This window comes from Salvia hispanica, chromosome 1 (assembly GCF_029641045.1).
Source record: "Salvia hispanica isolate PSC_SH4W2 chromosome 1, Shi_PSC_v1, whole genome shotgun sequence".
NCBI classification, from domain to species: domain Eukaryota; kingdom Viridiplantae; phylum Streptophyta; class Magnoliopsida; order Lamiales; family Lamiaceae; genus Salvia; species Salvia hispanica.
The window spans coordinates 52,655,051-52,669,999 of NC_142692.1; positions in this window are offsets into that span (position 1 = coordinate 52,655,051).

Genomic DNA, 14,949 nt, shown 5'->3' on the forward strand with positions numbered 1-14,949 from the left:
GTAATAGAATGTTCAGTCTATGGTAGAATGTTCGAAAAGGATAACAATGCTATAGGGAAACTACAATGGAGATATATATCCAAGTATGGTTAGGGAAGTAAGTTTTCCGTTCACTCGTTAATGTCTGCACATTCCTAGAGCATAAAAAAAAATTAGTTGCCCACTCTCATCATACGTTTCAATAAAGATGCCTAAGATTGTAGGTTTATTGTTGCAGTTCCTACTGTTTTTGTATCTATATAAGATACTCCCTCCGTTCCATAGTAATAGAGTCATTTTGTCATTTTGGTACGTTCCATAGTAATAGAGTCATTTCCATTTTTAGTAAAAGTCAACATATTTTTCCACACCTACTTTACTCATCTCTTACTTTTTTCTCTATACATCTCTCTACCTTTTACATTTTCCACTTTATTCTCCCTTTATTTAACTCACCTAACACAATTTTTCTTAATCTCCGATCCGAAAAGAAATGCCTCCATTACTATGGAACGGAGGGAGTATGTAATATTAACCCCCCCCCCCCGGGTAGCGGCGAATCTTTTATAAAGGAGTCTAAAAGTGAGTTGTAGCGTTCACGACTAGGATTCTTGCATGTTCACATCTTTTTTCGCACCGGGCGGTCTATTCCATGTCACACATGATGGACTCACTATATTTTTCATAAGATTTGGATTACATGTATATGTGTAAGTCTATAGTTGTAATTATTGCATATTTGCGCAAGTCTATTTGCAAAATAATATATGGTAGTTTGTATGATTCTACATTTTTTTCCTCCGATGCGCTATTCCATGCGACACGTGGTGGACTATCCCGGGTGCTTTATTTGCATTGAATTATTGCATATTTGAGCAAGTCTATTTGCAAAAACGTGTGGTGATATACCTAGCATTTTTCTACTTTCTTGATTATGTTACATTTATTATTATTTTTATTATTGTTTGGCGTTATTAGCCTCGAATATAATGTGTTCTTAAGTGTGATTACCTCGCTTATTACTGATTCGTTAAGCATATTTATTTGTAGAGAAATCTTCGAGCTATGGCTAATGAGGGATTATCCGCTAAACAAGAGAAATATGATAAAATACAGAAGATGAAACAAGAAGTTACTGAAATGGTGAAATCACGAGCTGCGGGAAAGAAACAGAAATACAGTTTCAACAATGTGTTGGAAAATAAAATTTGTAAATTATATGATCTTTATGTTGAGGTACGTATCTGGATTTCTGTAGCTCAAGAGTATGGGAAAATAAACAATACACTGATACTCAAAATGATATAAATAGTATATTTTGGTTTTTTGTAGGTTTTCAATTCTAATTATTATTTGGTTTTTATCTCAGACACTAGAAGAATTCTCAGGACCTCCAGTCGAAACGCTATATGAAGAGGTAATTTAAATGTTGAGTTAACGTTAATGCCTTCTCTGGATAAGGTTTAGTTAATTGTGTCTGCATAAGATATTGAGAAAAGTTAATAATACTTCATGTCCGATTGTAAGTTTTGTTGTGCCTGCGTTGGAAAAATAGAAGTGCACGATGTAGTGTGCGTGGTTCGTACTGTGAATTGAATATCTGTATTTGCTGGTGGTTATTTCTTTGCATGTTGTCTTAGTCAAACTATATGATAACCATTATATTTGATATAATTCATTGCAACAGCTGGCTTCATTGTGGCCCGGTGGCTTCATGAATACAAATAGGATTAAACGCGCTATATACAGAGCTAAAGAAAGGAAAGGTATTCGCAGTTTCCGGAAGGTATGGTTTTTTACGGTTTTGCCACTAAGCCCCGTCCTGCTCTGTTGGATTCTCATAAATGTGTGGGAAAATAGCGGACTTGTCTCTGCAGTTAGAAATTAGTGGAAAATTGTTGAAGTATATATGATGTTCAAAATTTGTGACATTGGTTTCTCCTTATATTTACTCGATGGAGTCCCATGTTAGTGTTTGGTTGTTTTGCTCCTAGTCATCTTCGTTTCATTTGTTGGCTTAGGATCGAGAGAAAATCAAGGAGAAAAATGTTTTACCACAGGATGCCTCTAACATTGCACGTGGAACAAGTTAAAGAAGTTGATCATCAGCAGCAACCTACACCATACAGATACAAAGCAGTAAAGTTTGCAACCGAAAAAGAAACAAAAATGGATGCCCAATGCCGAGGTGGATGAAGCTATTCTTCGCCTGGAGAAGCTGGTTATTTCGCAAGGCGGAGAAAGGGCACAAACTTGAAAAGCATTGAACTTGCTAATATTTGTGTGAAAGCATTGAACTTGATAATATTTTTGAGTTGTAATGAACATATACTAAATGCAAATGAATAAATAACTGAAAATGGTATAGGATTTGGCCGTACTTTCGAGCTAGCTAGAAATGTGAAGTCATATTTATTTGCACATCTAAGTAACTAACAACGAAATTTAAGTGAATTTATTGTCCCTCAATTTTACTGATGGTGTCAAATATAATGGTTATCATATAGGGAGATGATCCATTTTAAAACATTTTTAAAATTAGAGCACATAATCCGTCCTACAAGAATATGCACGCATTCCATTTTAGTCCGTACCGCAAAAATATGCACTTTCCAATTTTGGAAACTATTTTCTCTCTAGAGTGGACTACATAAATGGTACCTGATCTTTCACTTTCGCATATAAATGATACCTGATTTTTATTTTATATCGTTTTTGGTAACTATAAATCATATTTTAGGTACCTAATGCAATTTTAATCCCAAAATACCCTTTAAATAAATTTATTTTTCCATTTATGTCATAAATGATATTTTGGGCATTGGCAAAACTAGTACCAAAAGTGATATTATAATATCTTGTCTCATTCTCTTCACTCTTTATACTATTATTATTAATCAATATTAATATTATTATTTTGAAGTTATAAACTAATAATTAATTTATTTTTTAATATCATTTAGATATACTTAATTATAATTATAGTTATAATTATATTTACTTATTATAATAATATTATTGTTATAATAGTAAAAACTAGTACTCCCTCCGTCTCATAAAAGTTGAGACAAAACTTTGGGCACGGAGATTAAGAATTTATATTAAATAAATAGGAGAGATAAAAAAAGTAGGAAAGATAAGAGAGAGTAAAGTAAATGATGGAATAAAGTAAAAGTGATTAGATGTTTTGTCTTTTGTTAAAAAAGGAAATGACTCAACTTTGTTGGGACGGACTAAAAAGGAATACGACTCAACTTTTATGGGACGGAGGGAGTAGTAATTAATAAATAATTATTATTAGTTTATATTAAATTAATAACTAATCAATATAGTCTTAATCAAAATTCATAATTGTTAATTATATTCATAATGATAAAGAGTGAATACTTTTAGTTAGGTGTTTCAACCTAAATGAGTATAAATAATTTAATTAGGTGTTTAGTTATTAATTTATATTATGAATGCAATTAGATGTATGTATAAAACATTAAAAAGAAAGAAGAAATAGAAGAGAAAAGAAAAAAGAGGAAACATAAACAAAGGAGGAAAAAGAAAGAAGAAAGGAAGATAAAATACTAAAATGAAAATGAAGAAAATGAAGAAAAAAGAAAGAAGAATAAACTAAAGAAGAAAAAAAGAAATAAGAAAGGGAAAAAAAATTCACATATTTGATTCTATTTAATTGAAATTTCCAAAGATATCCTCCATAACAAAAAAAATCACATGTTTGGTACTTAGGGTTATTTTTGTCATGAGGTACCAAAAATGATACTCCCTCCGTCCCGGAGTATTAGACTCACTTCTTTTGGGCACATGATTTAAGGAATTGATATTTAAATAGTTAAAGTGGAGAGAGTAAAGTATGAGGAAAAAGTAGGGGAGAGAAGAGAGAAAAAAGTAGGTGGGAAAAAAAATAAGATAGATGCTTTTTGCTAAAAAAGGAAATGAGTCTAATATGTTGGGACATCCCAAAAAGGAAAGTTGGTCTAATACCTTGGGACGGAGGGAGTATAAAATAAAGATCAGGTATCATTTATGTGCGAAAGTAAAAGATCAGGTAACATTTATGTAGTTCACTCTTCTCTCTAATAAGGTATGACTCATTCTCCACTAACAATAGTTTAATTAATTTTTCTCTCTATCTCTTTCTTATTTTACCAATTTTGCATTATAACCCGTGCTGAATCCAAAGTCCATATTCTTTGGGGACGGAGGGAGTATTAATATTAGTTGACATATAAAAATATATCAATTCTAGACTAAATATATGTAGGTTCATGAATATTAAAAATTGATACGTTCTGTAATATCAACTCATATTAATATATTACTGAATTGATATGATTTTTAGTTCTCAAGGTTCTCATTTTAAAATTGTTCTCACAAGAAATGTACCCTATAAAATAATTTGTGTAACTTTGTATAAATATAGCCATACAACTAAGCATTACTTTGTGCATTCCTTTTTAATCAATTTTATTATCAATTCTATACAACTAAGGGTCTGTTCGGTACACGGAATTGAAATTGAAATGGAATTGGAATTTCATGGAATTGAATTAGAAGGAATTGAATTATGATTCAATTCCAAATCCCTTGTTTAGTATAATTAAAGAATTGACACAGAATTGTATTATAATTCCAAATCCTTTGTTTGGTAACTCAAAACAAAAGAATTGGAATTGAATTAGAATTCAATTTAAAATTCAAATTTTTTAAAATAACTAGTATTTTTTATTGATAGTTACCTTTTAATAACTAATATAATTTTACTTTTTTCTCATATTCTAAAATTCAAAAGTTTCAATTATATAAGTAAAAAAATAACTAAGCAATGATAATTAATTTCTATTATCAATATAAAAAAATAACTAAGCAAAGATAATTATTTTCTACTATTATCGTGAGCTTGCTGAATTCTTCCATCCGGAAGTTCATGCCGGCGTCTGCTTGGGCTTGGCCAGCTTGTTGAAGTCGTGCTGTACCGTCTCCATGTCGTTCTGAAGCTCCAAATACTTGGTCTTGACAGTCTCCCGCTTGAACTTGAGAGTGTTGATGTCCTTCTTTGCCGCTGTCTATCCTTCTTGAAATGATTAAGGAGTTCCCTCCAAAAATGTCTTCTGGTTTGGCACAATGGGCTGGTACAGTGACTCCCCGCCCTCTTTCATGGAAACCGCGTTGCTTATCTTCAACTGCTCAGAGAAGAGGACCTGCACCAAGAACCTCTCCAAGATGATCCACCAGTGGTACTAGTTCTTTGCTGCACGCCGCAAGCTATTATTCAGCGAAACTATAGAAACACATTTCTAAGAAAACAACATTATCATAGAGAAATGGGGATCAGATTAGAACTAAGCAGAATTAACGAATCGCATTTGCAATAAAAGAATACCGTATATAAGATCAGAATCGATAAACCCAATCTCTGAGAAAGATCCAACACAAATCACAGACAAAAAAATTAGTAGACTGACAACATCTAACTTCGAAATTGAAGCTCAGTAGACCGGATGAATTTATGAAAACTTTAAGATCACAAACGAACAAAAGTTAACCAAAATGAAGTACAGATGGACGATAGTAAGCACTAAGCACTAAGAACTAACCACAACAATGGCAGCAGAAAAGTGAAGCAAAAGCACTCAACAAACGCACAAGTTCAAGATAGTCACCCAATGCACAAAAAATCTAGGGAAACAAGGGTTAGCATTTAGCAACAATTAATCTTAATCGAAGCAAGATTCGGAAGATGAGAAAGTAAAATTAATTCGCAACAACAAAAGTTTCAAATAAATTCAACCAAAAAATTTAAAACTTCACCGTGGATTTCCATCAAATACGAAACAAAACTAATCAAATTGTGTTGAATGCATATTTCTACATCACCATGCATGCAACAAGGGAGCTAGCATCTTTGTCTACGATGGTAGCAAGGTGTGAGCTCGGGTGACTAGGATGATAATAAGTTGGTATGATCAATAAGGCACATGATTGCACATGGCACATTCTGACGTGGCGTATGACGTGGTATGCATAGTTGGATGGCAATGCGGAGCGCGTGAAGAGTAGAAGTATAAATAGAAGGACCACCACCTTTGTAATGCATGTTGAGAGTGTGAATGTGTGTGTGCATTGGGTCGTGGATCCATCACATTGTTATTTCGCATTATCAATTCTAATTATCGTTCATTGTAATTCCTCTTTGATTCATCGTAATATAATTCCTATTGTTGATTCCCCTGCATTTTCGTATCTAATATTTTGTGGTGTTGTTGTTGATTGTTGAATCGTGGTTGGAGGGGTGTGATATTGGTCACGATTGGGAGATGTAGAGCTCGGGCCGTATCAAGTGGTATCAGAGCCCTCGATTCCGGACGGGTTCGGTCACGCGTGGTATGGAGATGGAGAAGAAAGTGGTGGAATTAATGGAGAATCGGATGATTGAAATTTTAGATGCGTTTTCGGTGAAGCATTGGGAGAAGATGACGCAATTGACAGATGCTATTGCTGCGATCAACTTGCAGAATCAGTAATTCAAAACACTATGGGTGAAAGGAGAAGGATCGGGCAGTGGTGGAGGAGAATCGGTTGCGGGTGCAACGAATACTAATGGATCGGGTGCGAAATCGGAGGATGAGTCGAATGATTGGGAGAGATCCACTCGTTATGAGTTTCCAAAGTTCGATGGGAACGGATTTGAGGGATGGGTGATGAGGGCGGAATATTTTTTTGAGGTTGCTAGAGTGCCGCAAAGAAGCAGAGTGAGAGTGGCTGCGATCCATCTAGAAGGCCGAGCTCAGCAATGGCACAAAGGTTTCGCTAGCTTGCAAGGGGATATAGCGTATGTAGATTGGAGGTGTTATATCGCGGCGATGTCAGCTCGCTTTGCAACGCACGCTTATGAAGATCCACTAGCCGATCTAAGAAATTTGAAACAACGAGGGGCGTTGCAGCTTTATATGGATGAGTTTGATGAGCTCTATCCACGAGCAGGAATACGAGAGGATCAGGCCCTTAGTTTCTTTTTGTCTGGATTGATGAATGAACTCCAAATGCCTGTGAGGATGTTCAAGCCGAGAGGCTTAGCTGAGGCCTATTCTTTGGCAAAGTTGCAGGAGCTCACTGTGAAGGCTTTGGGTATTAAACCAAAGGTGACACAAGGTGGAGGGCTAGTCTCTAATAGCTAATACTCGAACAGTTGCGCCTATAGCTGTAACCGCTACTAACACTAAGCAGCCTGGGGTGACTGGAGGATGGAGTAATGGAGGAAATAAGGTAGGGGTACGAGCCAGCACTAATCTGATTCCAAAAGAGTGAGATGAGAAAAGAGCTAGGAAGGAATGTTTTTGGTGTATAGAGAAATTTACTCCAAATCATCAGTGTGCTAGGAGGAAGTCTTTTGTGATACAAATGATAGAACAGAGACTCATGAGTGAGGAGGCTCCACCAGAAGAGGAGGTGCAAGAAGAAGAGGGTGATGAAGGTGAAGAGGAGGATCTGCAACTATCCCTACATGCTAATGGGCAAGTATTGCAGTGTACTGAAAAGTGTGAGGAGCTACTGTGGGAGATGCAGGGATTCTTATTCACTGCTGAGGTCTATATTATACAATTCGAGACTTATGATCTCATTTTAGGAGGTCAATGGCTATCATCTTTGGGGGAAATTCGATGAATCTTTGATATACTTAGCATGAACTTTGTGTTAGGATGCTGTGGAAGTGGCACTGCAAGGGGAAATTTGGTCACATTTTCAACATGCAAGAAAGTGATATTGAGGAAAGAAAGATGGACTTAATGGTGCCTGCACTTGAGGTTCCTTTGGGCAGCTGTAATAACATCAGTTTAGAAGAGACATGGCCAGATTTGGAGGAGGTTTTGGGTAAATATGCAGCCCTATTCGAAGAGCCTAAAGGGCTACCCCAACCTAGAGAGCAGGATCATAAGATTATTCTTAAGCAAGGAGCTAATGCTGTGAATATTAGACCCTACAAATATGTTGCAAAACAGAAGGACATTATTGAAACAATGGTGAGTGAGATGTTAGCTTCTGGAGTGATAAGGCACAGCAACAGCCCTTTTGCTAGCCCCATAGTACTTGTGAAGAAGAAGGACTCCTCTTGGCGCATGTGTGTGGATTATAGGTCCCTTAACTCCATCACTATAAAAAAAACAAGTATCCTATTCCAGTTATTGAAGAGCTATTGGATGAGCTGGGAGGTGCAGAGTGGTTCTCTAAAATTGATCTTCGCTCCGGTTATTGGCAGGTTCGAATGGCTTCTGAAGTTGTTGCTAAGACTGCTTTCAAAACTCATGAAGGACACTATGAGTTCTTGGTAATGCCCTTTGGCTTAACCAATGCGACAGCTACATTTCAAAACCTCATGTACACCATCTCTCTGAAGTGATGAGCTTAATGGAAGATCATCAGCTTTTTTCCAAAAGATCTAAGTGCTCCTTTGGTTATAAGAGGGTGGATTATCTGGGGCATTTAATATCTAAGGAAGGGGTGGCTACTGATGAAAGTAAGGTTGAGGCAGTGAAGAATTGGCCCAGGCCTAAAACTATCAAGCATGTTAGGAGCTTCCTTGGGCTTACATTATGGCAGCCTTGCTAAGCCTTTGGTGAATATCACAAAAGCTGGGTTCAGTTGGTGTACAGAGGCTCAAGCAGCCTTTGACAATCTCAAGGAGGCTATGATATCAGCTCTTGTTTTGGCTCTTCCAGATTTCTCCAAGGATTTTGTGGTGGAGACAGATGCTTTGGGCTATGGGATTGGAGCAGTTCTAATGCAAGAAGGACACCCCATTGCATAACCAATAAGGCTCTATCTCCCAAATACTTGTCTCTGTCTGTGTATGAGAAAGAGTTACTTGCTATTCTACTGGTTGTAAAGAAGTGGTATTACTATCTCCAGAGCAGGAAATTCATCATATTGACTGATCATCAAAGCCTTAAATACCTTCTGGAGCAGAAACTAACAACTCCTACACAACAAGCTTGGATGGCCAAGTAGATGCACTTTGATTATGAGATTAGGTACAAGAGAGGGGTGGATAATTCTGTGGCTGATGCTTTATATAGGGTCCCCGACACCATGATTTATGCTTTATCTCAAAGATCAAGGCTTCATGGAACTCTGATCCTTTTGTTCAAAAGTTGCTTAATGAGAAGCAACAGGATCCTACTTCATATCCTAAGTTCAGCTGGGTGAATGGGGAGTTAAGGAGGAATGGGATGACTTACATCTCAAGGCTCAGATATTGGCTATATTTCACAACTCTGCATTGGCTGGACACTCTTGCTCCTTAGCCACCTATAAGAGGATCTCTGCTATTTTGTATTGGCCGAAGTTGAGGAAGGAAGTAAGGGAATTTGTTCGAGTATGTGTAACATGTCAACGCTATAAGCCAGAGAACTCTTCTCCAGCTGGATTACTACATCCTCTTCCACCTCCAGCAGGTATATTCACTGATCTAACAATGGATTTTGTTGAGGCTCTTCCAACATCTCAAGGCAAGAATACTATCTTGGTAGTAGTGGATCGTTTGAGCAAGTATGATCATTTCTTAGCTTTGGCACACCCTTTTTCAGCTAAGGATGTGGCAGTGATTTTCTTGAACTCTGTTTTTAAGTTACATGGATGCCCAAGAGAATAGTGAGTGACCGAGGTGCAATATTTGTTGGGCCTTCTGGAAGGATTTTATGGCTCTACGGTGTAGACTTACTCTATTCTACTGCTTACCACCCAGAGACAGATGGTCAATCCGAGGTAGTGAATCGATGCTTGCAATGCTATCTACGTTGTTCAATGGGTGAGAAGCCGCACTCTTGGCTGCAGTGGCTTGGGTTAGCTGAATTTTGGTACAACACTTCGTACCATTCGAGCATTAAAATGACTCCCTTTGAGGCTCTTTATGGATTTCCTCCCCCTCTCCATGTTCCCTACCTTCCTGGGATTCTAACATCATAAATTTGATCCCAAGTTCTATGGTCCTTATCAAATCATCGACAAGATTGGAAAAGTTGCTTATAAGTTGAGTTTGCCTACTACCGCTGCCATACATGATGTCTTTCATGTCTCTCTTCTTCGGCCAGCAGCAGGTTCGTTGTCCCCGGTAGACAATCTTCCACCTATTAGCTACATTAATGATGCGGTCCCTCAAGCCATACTTGAACGCAAAATGGTAAAACGTCATAACCAAGTGGTTACGAAGTGGTTGATTCATTGGGCAGGTAAGTCACCGACGGATACTTCATGGGAATTCGCAGATGTAATTAAGGAACGCTTTCCATGGTTCCTTAGGGACAAGGAACCCTAAGAGGGGGGTATTGTTGCATGCATATTTCTACATCACCATGCATGCAACAAGGGAGCTAGCATCTTCGTCTGCGATGGTAGCAAGGTGTGAGCTCGGGTGACTAGGATGAGAATAAGTTGGTAGGATCAATAAGGCACATGATTGCACATGGCACATTCTGGCGTTGCGTATGACGTGGTATTCAGAGTTGGATGGCAATGCGGAGCGCGTGAAGAGTAGAAGTATAAATAGAAGGACCACCACCTTTGTAATGCATGTTGAGTGTGAATGTGTGTGTGCATTGGGTCGTGGATCCATCACATTGCTATTTTGCATTATCAATTCTCATTATCGTTCATTGTAATTTCTCTTTGATTCATCGTAATACAATAGCTATTGTTGATTCCCCTGCATTTTCGAATCGATTATTTTGTGGTGGTGTTGTTGATTGTTGAATCGTGGTTGGAGGGGTGTGATATCGGTCATGATTGGATGATCTAGAGCTCGGGCTGTATCAAATTGATAACAAGAAATTTGATTCTTCACCTGATTATCCATCAATCGATCACAGAGATGAAGCAGCTAGGGCACGACGCAATTGCAGAGAGAAAGAGCTAGGGCACGCGAAGAGGGAGGGAGGGAGGGAGAGAGAAAAAAGATGCGAGGAGAGTGTCACGACCGCATTTCTAAGGATAGAAAGCCCAGTTGACTGCAATTAGGGGTGGACGAGAGAAGCGGGGAAGAAAGGGGGAAACTGTGGCACAACAAAACATGAACTGGAATAACTTGGATTAAATATATAAAGCAGAGTGCATGGTACACAGAAGGTAAACTCGACTTTTACATTGCAGCGAAAGAGTCAAGAGCAGATGACATCGTGTATGGAGACACGAAGCATCCAAGTACTATTCTATCGAATGATCTTCATTTGTTTGTGTTCAACACCACCCGCCGTCATCACTACTCAACCTGCACATTTTTAAAACATATGCAGGGCTGAGTACATGGTGTACTCAGTGGACATGTGCCGAATATATTTTACTGAAAAGAATACTGGTTTTGTCAAGCCACTACTGAGTGAGCTCGGGGTTTTATCTTAAAAGGCCCAAGGACACTAAAAGCATTTCTAAGTAAAAACTGTGACTGTAGTCTATTTTTCGCAGAACTAATGTCATATCTGAAACTGTGTAAACTGGGTATGTATGGGCTTACCCCACTTACGAACCAGAATTCGATTAAACAGAAAGGCAAAGTTCAAAACAAAACTTGGCAAGACAAAACACGCTGATAACTTAAATAACTGAAAGCATTCATACTAGGAACGTAAATAACTGAAAGCGCATTCGTACTGAGAATGTAAATAACTGGAAGCGTTCATACTGCAAAAACATACTGGGATCGTAAATAACTCAAACTATATCATATAAGGCTCACATAATATCATCTCACAATAAAAGAATGCACACAATTGAGGAGCAATTATGCACATCGTTCACAAAATAAATTTGATGCCAAACAAAATTATTACTTCATCCGTCCCTGAAAATTTGTCCCAATTTTCTATTTTCGTCTGTCCTACAAAATTTGTCCAATTTCATTTTTACCATTTTTGGTGGTGGACCTCATATTCTACTAACCCATGTAAGGTACGTGATACGTATTTTTCTTTAGGTCGTCTCAACTAGCTTGATGTATTTTTTATTGGCAAAACAACAAAGAAAGAAAAGAATATAGTAAAAAACCATTATTGATCTATACATAAAAATAGTGTAACATTTATAATGAAAGGTTCAAGTTGAAGCAAATTTATATAAGTGTGAATCTATCTACTTTAATAATCAATTATTCCCTCCGTCTGGAAAAATAGAAACTTTTGAAATGACGCGAATTTTAATGTAAAATTGGTAAAGTAAGAGAGATAGAAAAAAAATGTGTTAGTGGAAATTGAGTCTCATCTTATTAGATGGAGAAATTCCCTAATATAGAAAGTTTCTATTTTTACGGGATGGACCAAAAAGAAAAGAGTTTCTATTTTTAGAGGACGGATGGAGTATTAACTAATACTATCTCTGTCACATTGAAATGATAATCATCCATCCCGCATTAACTGTCACATTTACTTTTCTGCACTCGTATTGTAAAAATGATAACTAATATTTAAAGTCTGAGAAATAGTAAAATAAGAGAGAGAGAATAAGGTAGAGAGGAGTCTTCTCTACCTTATTCTATCTCTTATTTTATTATTTCTCCACTTTAACTATTTATTATCATTTTGTAATCATTTTTACAAAATGAGTGAAAAAAAAGTAAATGTGACAGTTAATACGGGACGGAGGTAGTATCTAACAATAAGCCCGCGGGAACAGTATAGTTGATTCCGGAGGGCAGATATACAAGAATGACAAATATCGATATTCTAATTGGGTAATAGTAATAATTAATCATTACACAAATAAACTAAACGTTCAAATTCGAAATTGATAATATAAAAATTCTGAAAAAATATAAAAATTCTAAAAAATATACATATTGAAAGTGACACATAAAAATAGGTGTGAATTTAGTTAACGGACAATATATACATGCTTTGAAATATGACGTCAACTCTCAAGTGACAAAATTAAAGCAAATAAAAGCTTTAAAGGGTCATGACGAACGTTATAAACTACTCCGCCCCCGTCCGCCATTTAAAGAGCCCTTTTGCTATTTTGATTTGTACTCCCTCCGTCCTTTCCCAATATATTAGAGTCCTTTCTTTTGGGCACAAGAATTTAGGAAATGTTGTTTTGTGGTGTAAGGGGAGTTGGTAGTAAAGTAAATTTTTATCATAAATAGAAATAATTCAAATATGTTGGGACACCCCAAAAAGGAATAAGGGTCTAATATCTTGGGACGGAGGGAGTACATTATTTATAAAATCATTTACTTTATTCTACTTTTAGCATGCAAACCTCACGTTCCACCACCCTTTTAATCTCATAATTCAATATAAAACTAATTACTTTAAATTGGTCTCGCATTCCACTCACTATTTACTTTTTCTCCACAAAATCAAGTAACTTTTTAAAATCGTGCTGAGTCAAAAAGGCTCTTTAAATGGTGGACGGAGGGAGTATATAACAATAAGTCCTCAGGGGCGTTGTAGTTGATTCCGGAGGGGGAGATTTACTAGAATGACCAAAGATCGATTCTACTACTGTCGTGTAGTTGCAACATATCTCAAGCACAAGTGTGAGGCCTTGAAAGGTGTCTTTATGGCAGGACAGTGGATTACAACCCTTTCCCCTAGCAGGCCACTGCGTACTACGATTGAACATCCCTCACAATACTGTTGGGCCGGAATATAGGAAACCTTTGGAATTGAGGATTCAACGTTTTTATTTTGCATGATCTGTAACAACAAAACAATTATCTATAGATAATCAATTAATTAGGCATACATGTATCTAGCATAAATAATTAATGGAACAAAATACTACTAAGTGGTTCTCCCTCCGTCTCATAATAGATGTCACATTTTCCATTTTAGTTTGTCCCACAAAAAATGTCACATTTCCTTTTTCTAGAAATACTTCCTCTTAAATTAATATAAATATAATATTTTCTCTCTCCACGTAATACGCAAAACAACATTTCCTAAAGTCCCATGTTATTCCCTAAGTATGTCATCTATTGTGGGACGTGGGGAGTTTATTTTTAATTATAACTTATATCTACCCATAATCATGTATTTGAATGAGTACATTTCACTTTACGGAATACTCTCTCTGTCCGCCATTAGGAGTCTCATTTCTTGGCGGCACGGGTTTTAAAAAATGTTAATAAAAGTGGGTGGAAAAAAATTAGTGGAATAGGGGTCTCACTTGTATATATTAGTTTTGAATTAAATGTGAGTGGAATGAATTAGTGGAAGGTGGGACCAGTGGTATAGCCAGAAATTTTATATTGGGGGATCCGAAGTTCAGGCATTTTTTTGTGTTGGAAGCGTCGAAAATTTTTGTAGCATGAGCAATGGGAAATTGCAAAAGATATAGTGGATGAATAATGAGAGAAAATAAAAATTAGAAAAACGCATAATAGAAACTAGAAATCTATGTCTGTTATCCTTAAAAAATAAGGTGCAAGTAATTAAGTAGTATTATAAGACTAAAAGTCAGATATATGCAAATAAAATAGCGGTGAGAGTAAAACTACTGGCCATAAAAGTTTAAGAAAATAAAGTAAGGAATATAGGTGGAAGGATTTGAACTTGGAAACTTAGAAATATAAGAAAATACTACTATAAAACAAATTCTTAGAAGTAAAAGTGTAAGAAAAAAAAATTAATTTGCAGGTTGAATGAATTAAACTGTGTGAACGTATAAAATAAACTCCCGGACATAAAAGAGTAAGAAAACAAAACAAGAAAAAAATTGAATTTTAGTCTAAAGGGGAATCGAATTTGGGATTTAGGAGCATAAAAATGTAAGAAAATTAAACAAAGGATAAGGATTTGAGGCCACAGGGATCGAACTCGGGTAAGTAGGGCCACTGACCAATGCCGAAACCAACCGCGCTATTTACAAATTATGTTTTATTAATAGCATATATATAATATACTAATAACTGCATTAGCTGGGGGTAGGGATGTCAATCGGGCTAGCCCACCGGGTTTCGGGCCAACCCTATTC